Genomic DNA, 7575 nt, shown 5'->3' with positions numbered 1-7575 from the left:
GCTAGGACATTCCACGAAGTAACTACAGGCTTCAAAAAAAAATGTCAAGATTATGAAAGAGAAGGAAAAAGAAAGGAATTGTTCCATAGTGAAGGGGATCTTTTTTTTTTTTTTTAAAGATTTTATTTATTTGAGAGAGAGCAAGTGAACACAAGCAGGGGGATCTGCAGAGGGAGAAGGAGAAGCAGACTCCCCGCTGAGCAGGAAGCCTAACGTGGGGCTCGATCCCAGGACCTTGGGATCATGACCCAAGCCGAAGGCCGATATTTAACCCACTGAGCCACCCAGGTGCCCCCAAAATGAAGATTAAAGAGAAATGACAATTGTTGAGGACCTGTACTGAATAAACTTGGGACAATGGAGGAAATTTGAATGGGGTCTGGGGAATCATATGGTAACGTTGGATCAATGTTAGTGTCATTATTTTGATGGTTGTATTGTGTAAGACAACATCCTTGTTTATAGGAAATACGTAAATACATATTGAAGGGGTAAGGAATAAACGAGTATGAAGTCTGCCACTTTTTCTCAAACAGTTCCAAAAAAACTTTAGCGTGTGTGTCTATAAAGAATAAGGCAGATGTGATAAAGTGGTTACAATCGGTAAACTGAGTGAAAAGTACAGGGGAACTTCAAGGACTACTTTTACTTTTTATGACTTTTCTATTCATTTCAAATTTCCAAATAAGAAAATACAAGAAACAGAAAAAAATGCCTGCTATGGGTCTCTAGGTACAGAGAGCATTGTGAAAAACTGAGCAGGTCAACTCAAAGGAAATAACAGTGACAACAGTGACACAATCCCTGCCCTCCGGTTGCTCACTGGAGAGTATTAGGGGTACAGGGAGATGGGGGGGAGCCGGGAGGGCGAAGAGGATGGAAGTATAAGAGAAATGGCACAGAGTCCAAGTGCTACAGAAGCTCAAAGCAGCCAGGAGCTTCCCAGGGGAAGTGCCGATGAAACTTGCCATAGCTTGCTATTAGGGCCTTGTTGTTAATCATGATGTGGGATTAGGGCAGGAGACTAGGGGTCCTGCTTGGCATATAACTGCAGGATTTAGGTATTTCTGAGAATTCGGACTCTGTTTGCTTTTTGCTCACCAGGCAGGCTGGTCTGTTTCTTACCCTTGCATCCCTGCTCCCAATGCTGCTCCTGCCTGGAATGTGGCCAGTTTATGAGCTTAGAGGATCCATCACAACCATTTTTCAAGACTAAGCTCCTATGTCCTTCTTTGACTTTTTCTGACCGGCTTGCCTCCCTCCAGATAGAAGAGGCCTTTTCTCTTTTGTGCTTCTACTGTTCTTAGGATGTGTTTGCGGTCCACGCGGCTCTCTAGAACACTCCTCAGTTGGTCTGTCTATGTCTCCCAGCCTGAGTCTCTCCTTCATGCTTTGCGTCTTTGTGTCTCCAGTGTCTCGCCATAGTGGGGGCTCAATAATGGTCAAAATAATCAAATTAACTGAGACCTCCCCAAATGGTGTCTCTTCCTCCCCTTCCCACTTTTTTTTCTTACCCCTTTCCATTTTTGCTCCTAGGCTCACAAAAGGCTTTCTCAAGTCAGTGAAAACATTTCATGGACTTTTCGATCTCAAGTAACAGGAATCCACTGTTGAGGGAAACTATTTTCTTTTCTGCCCTGAGAGCATCAGTGAAGGTGGAGGGAGCCAGGGACCAGCATGGCAGGAATAGCAACAGGATCTGCCACACCGGTGACTTACATTCTTGATCAACGACTCCGTGACTCACCCACTTAGAAATATGCAAACTACTCCTTAAGGTTATGTTAGGGGAGGCACCATAATGACCACAGCTGATTGCAAAAACCAACTAAAATTATGTTAACCGTCGATGCTTAGCAGCTTGTTACATCAAAGCAGAGTATTTACATAAGCAGCTATTTGCTAAAAGCCAACAGACCTATCCGCAGTATTATTATAATAATAATTAGTAATGGCCGGCATTCCTGTACACATGCTTCATCTAGGCGTCGGTACAAATGCCACCAACTCTGCGTGGACAGGCATCATCTCACCCATCTATGGAAGGAGGCAGCACTGGGGAGCAGAAGGCACCTCCTACTTGAGCCCCCGACTCCAGTTACAAAGCCAAATACCTCCTCCCCTTTGCCATGGTGACTGCAGTCTGAGGTTTGAAAGAACATCTTTTGTGAGTCGATTTATGCCCATCTCCCACTCTACCGCACGTATGAGATTGCTTGCTTGTTCTTTTCTCAGGGCCAGCCAGCCATCGATCTGCTGCAGAAAGCGGAGGGATTTCTGGCTGGAACAAGTTTCTCCCGGCTACAGTTAACACGTAAGCGCGAAAGCTGTGCCCCGTCTGCTGCCTTCAGCGGTTTAAACATTGGTTCGCCCTTGAGAGAGCAGCCTCCTCACCTCACAGGCGAGCCGGCAGCTGGTGCAAGAGTTTTCAACACCAGATTATTTTAAGGCATCTGTAAAGTGGGTGAAAACGAATTCTAGCAAAAAAAATTCTTAAAACAACAAAAACAAGAAAACTTTGACAAAACGAAGCAGAATGACATCCCAGCCCCGCAGAACAGCTGGCTCTTCAAACACCGAGAGTTTCACTTGGTGTCCCGAGGTGTTTTCAAGACGCGCTCCCGAAAACCACATCGCGGGCTGTGCTTGGCGGAGAATAATACGGATCTCCCGTGTTCAGACGCTGTTGAGCAGTGACATCGGACCAGGAGCAGAACAGCAAGAAGACTGCTGTCATTACAGCCTCTGGTTTCAGCGATTTCACTAAGCAGTCTCTATTCCTACCCATAAGGGAGCAGCACATTTCTCTGTCTCATAATCCCATAGACGGGCATTGCCTGATACGGTTGAGCCGATGTTAAGTGGAGAAGCTTACGTCGCTTACTACTCTATCTGCCCAGGCTCCCAGTGCGCTCAGGAGGAGGGGAGTGCTATTACCCTCCGTTTACAGATGAAGAAATGAAGGTCCAGAGAAGATGCATGGCAGTCAGTCCTAAGTGTGGATCTCTCACCGTCCTAAATGTAGCCCATTGAGTCATGACATCGCTCCTGGTTGGGATTATGGTTTTAAAAAATAATTGCTCATGTAGCGATTCATTATTGTAAATAATCTAATAACTCATGATGTAGGAACTAGAAAACCAGGGCTAGCAACAAGTGTGTGACAGCTTGAGTTTTCACCAGCTGCATTCATTGGCCCCAGGCCAGGATACCATCTGACCTTCAAGCTGGCCAAGCACGTGGGTATTTGTCAGTACTCCGAACCAAAAAAAAAAAAAAAAAATAGCTGTGATATTTTAGAGATACGGATTTCTGTTAGGGAGGTTAAAAAGGGTGAAGGAAATAAACATGCTGCATGTTTGAAGATGAACTTTTTGTTTCTTCCGGGATGTGGCTCTGAGGAAGCATCAGTGCTTTTAATCACGTATTTATTGAGCACTTACTTATAAGTCTAGCCCTGCATAGAGATTCTGGGGAGAATAAGAAAAGGTTAAGACTGAATTCTAAGCTCAGTCGTTTCTGTCTGGCTATGGAGAGTACGAACACATAAGATGCTGTCCCAGCTGCATCGGCAGACTTCAGCCCACAGGTCACATGCAGCCAGCCACCTGTTTTGTGCAGAGCCTGAGCTAGGAATAGTTTTCACATTTTGAAATGGTTAAAAAAAAATCAGAGGACAAACAATAGTTTGTAAAATGGGAAATTATATGAAATTAACATTTCAACATCTATACCTCAGATTCTATTAAAACACAGCCAGGCTCATTCACTCCCATCTTGTCCGTGGCTGCTTTCACGGTCTAGTGGGCAGCCCCACTGAGTAGCGGTGACAGTGACCATATGGGCCACAAAACCTAAAATATTTACTATCTGGTCCTTTTCAGGAAAAGTTTGCTGACCCTGAGGTAGATAATAATCTAATGGTGCTAGATGGGGTCGTTTGGAACCAGTTGAAGAATGAGAGGAAAAATGACTTTGGGTGGGACTAAAGCTTTAAGGAGGAAGTGCCTCCGTGTGGAGTTTGAAGAATAAAGATACTGAGTATCGTGGTTGGGGGGCAAGGCCAGCCAGATGTGGCTGTCAGCTTAACTTCTCCCTGACAGCAATGTGTTCTTGGAAATTTTTTTAAGTTTTACTTATTTATTTGAGAGAGAGAGAGAAGAGGCAGTGGGAGAGAGAGAATCCTCAAGCAGACTGCCCTTGGAACCCCAATTGGGGCTCGATCCCAGGACCCTAAGATCATGACCTGAGGTGAAATCAAGAGTTAGACACTTGGGGCGCCTGAGTGGCACAGCGGTTAAGCGTCTGCCTTCGGCTCAGGGCGTGATCCCAGAGTTATGGGATCGAGCCCCACATCAGGCTCCTCCGCTATGAGCCTGCTTCTTCCTCTCCCACTCCCCCTGCTTGTGTTCCCTCTCTCGCTGGCTGTCTCTATCTCTGTCGAATAAATAAAATCTTAAAAAAAAAAAAAAAGAGTTAGACACTTAACCGACAGAGCCACCCAGGCACCCCTCTTGGTATGTTCTTTAACTTCTGCACCTTAGTTTCCACTGCTGTTAAATGAAAGTAATAATATCCACCTCTCTGGACTGTTAGTAAGGCCCATGGTAAGATCTCAAATGCATAACACATCGCCCAGTACAGAGTTGGTATCTTGTCAATATTAGCTATTAATAGTAGTGATTGCCATTAGTTCTCACATTTGGGCATCTATTAATAAAAATAAGTCAATGTTTCACCTAAAAATTATGTCTTTTGGAGGTTATGAGTCAATAAGCTTCTAAAATTTTTCTTAGAAGATGAATTAGAGCAATTAAATCCTATGAAGTTGCTAAAAATGATGTTATAAAGAATTATAGCATGGGAAAATATTCCCAATGTATTCCGTGAAAGTAAGTTGTATGAGCCTGGAAACTCTATTTTGCAATGCATCCAGATCTGAAACCCTGTGTGGGAATCTGGTGAAGGCTGTCGACTTCTCTACTTGATAAATGCACACTGCCCCCACACGCATGCTTTTGCATGCAATCTTAGGGCTTAATGGATCCCCTGAAGCCCATCCTTGGTTTCCAGGTTAAGAACTCCTGCTTTAGTTGCTCACTCATACTTATAAACCCACAAGAGATCAATATGTGAACCAGAATGCTAAATTATTAATTTACGAAGAGGAAATAATGTCAAGTGGACTAAAATTCTTGCATTGGCCAATCAACTCATATCTTATTATACAGAAGCTACATGAACAGCCAAAGCACAATTAAAAGTGAGTATGGGATCATAGCAAAGAGAATTCAAGAATGTTCTTAATGGCTCCTGTCGCCAAGCTACAATAGTCTGATGCATCCATTTCCTCTGGAGAGATACCCCTGCCAAAGATGCTAGAACAGTGAGTCCAAGACCTCTTCTGTGGACAGCTTTTGATGTTCGTACTCTCTGCCTGCAGACACAGGGAAGGCTGAATTCCTTCTGCTATCAATCTTGCCAAATAAAGGTATAGTATGAGCAGTTAGACCCCCCTCATTTAGACATGCTAATTTCCTTACACTATACCTGGCCAATACATATATACGTTTGGTCTGTATGTGTGTGTATGTATGTACGTGTTTTTGTGTGTGTGTGCATGTGTGTGTGTGTGTGTGTATGTGTGTGTGTGTGTGTGTGTGTACCCAGATAGATAGATAGAGATGATTCCAGTTTAGGGTGGGTTTTTGTGTCGATTTTTTGTAATTTCTTTTCAGGAGGAATCTTTGTTTTCAAATTTAGGAATTACCTTACTGTCCCCCACTTCATCCTACCTCCAGGCCTTGCTGACTACAGAGAAAAAGATTAATTGTCCCTTCCCTCCCCTCGGCTCCCCTCCCCTTCCCTTCCTTTCCTTTCCTTCCTCCCTTCCTTCCTTCTCTCTCTTCCTTCTTTTTTTAAGATTTATTTATTTGAGAGAGAGAAAGAGCGAGAGAGAGAGAGAGAGAGAGAGAGAGAGAGAGCAGGGGAAGGGGTGTGGGAGAGGGAGCGAGACACCGGGGCTCCCATCTCAAGACCCTGAGATCATGACTTGAACCAAAATCAAGAGTCAACGCTTAACTGACAGCGCCATCCAGGTGCCCCAGTGTCTTTCTTTCTTTCTAATAATCTTTTATTTTGAAATAGTTTAAGACTTACAAGAAGTTTCAAAAGTCTTACCCTTGCTGTTTCCATGTACCTTTCCCTGGCTTAACCATAGTTGAAACCAGGCAACTACGTTGGTATGGTATTATATTACTAACTCGGGTACAGACTTCATTCGGATTTCGCTGGTCTTTACGTGCACTCTGTGTGTGTGTGTGTGTGTGTGTGTGTGTGTGTGTGTGTGTGTGTTGTTCTGTGATATCTTAGCACACATGTAGATTGAGGAACCAATACCACAATCAGAATACCACAAAGAAACTTCCTCATGTTACTCCTTAACAGCCTACGATTTCATTTTATAAATACTTTGTTTTTCAGTGTTACAAGTCTGTTACAAGTCTTGGTCCAGCGGACTTCTGCTATTTCAGCCACCTGAAGGGCTTATGCAAATGACCTCAAGGGACAGCAGTTGTGACCTCACCAAGCCCTTTCCTTGAGGCAGGTGGTGGTGGTAAAATGCATTCAATTTTACCAAGGCTTCAAGGGCAATTTTTAGACTCTAGGTTTCTTGAGTTTCATTTCTGAATCTCTGAATATTTTCTGTCATTGAGCAACTTTTTTGAATGCATAGTCTTGCCGCTGTGCAGAAATCACCTAGGGGATTTTTGAAAAAGTCAGGATCTCTGACCACAATTTCTTTGATGATAGTTGCATGATAAAAAATGTATTAAAGTCTGTGAGGTGTGTTGGCTCATACCTTCACGTACCCTTACACTGGTTCTGCTTCTCTCTCAACTTGTTTCCTCTGGGCTCTGAGGTTTCCTGTGTGTAAGTCCTTCATACTGGCTTTTCACCTTGGTGAGTTCCATGTGGACAGATTTAGGGCCAAAGTGCTCTTCTAAAAAATGCCACCTGAAGTTACACTCTTGTGAAATCTTTTAGGGGTTTAGTTTCCTGGTGAACCTTCCAAGCAAGTATGCTATTGTTGGCCCCAGAGTTTGTAAGTCCTTTTGCATGGCCATCTCCTGAGACGGTGAAAAACTAAATGGTTATTGGAGCCAGCCCCAATGAGCTAAGTGTTTTATTTTTTTTTTTTTTTTTTTTTTTTAAAAATTTTATTTTTTTATTTGNAGCTAAGTGTTTTAAATAAATAAATAATGACATGTGTATATTGAATGTAACCGGCATAAATGTCTCTTTAAAGTCACTACAGAGGAACAAAGGATAATTCAACCCAGGACAGCATCACTGAAACATTCTCATGGACCTAATTAATTCTTGGAATAAAAAACTAGAAGTTGATCAAAGATTAGAGGATGCTTGTACCATGACTTGAGGAAGGGAAAGGAACTCAGAGTTGCTGGCGGGAATGCAAAATGGTAAAGCCACTTTGGAAAACAGCTTAGCAGTTTGCATTTAAGAGTTAAACATAGAACTACCTGGAAATTCCTAGGTATCTACCTAAGAGAA

At 43.1% G+C, this 7575-nt stretch overlaps 1 long non-coding RNA gene across 2 annotated transcripts; it reads left to right on the top strand.

Annotated features, from left to right (window-relative positions):
* Positions 1-713: 713 nt before the first annotated feature.
* Positions 714-7181, top strand: LOC117803418. 2 transcript variants are annotated; one of them, XR_004627262.1, is made up of 4 exons: positions 714-2148; positions 2236-3239; positions 5232-5491; positions 6484-7181. It is a non-coding gene; the product is annotated as an uncharacterized LOC117803418 (long non-coding RNA). The 2 variants fall into 2 exon arrangements; XR_004627261.1 differs by lacking the exons at positions 5232-5491; positions 6484-7181 and having other exon boundaries at positions 2236-3361.
* The last annotated feature ends 394 nt before the right edge of the window (positions 7182-7575 follow it).

This window comes from Ailuropoda melanoleuca, chromosome 8 (assembly GCF_002007445.2).
Source record: "Ailuropoda melanoleuca isolate Jingjing chromosome 8, ASM200744v2, whole genome shotgun sequence".
NCBI classification, from domain to species: Eukaryota; Metazoa; Chordata; class Mammalia; order Carnivora; family Ursidae; genus Ailuropoda; species Ailuropoda melanoleuca.
The sequence above is the reverse complement of the archived record's forward strand: the minus strand, read 5'-3'. Positions and strand labels throughout refer to the sequence as shown.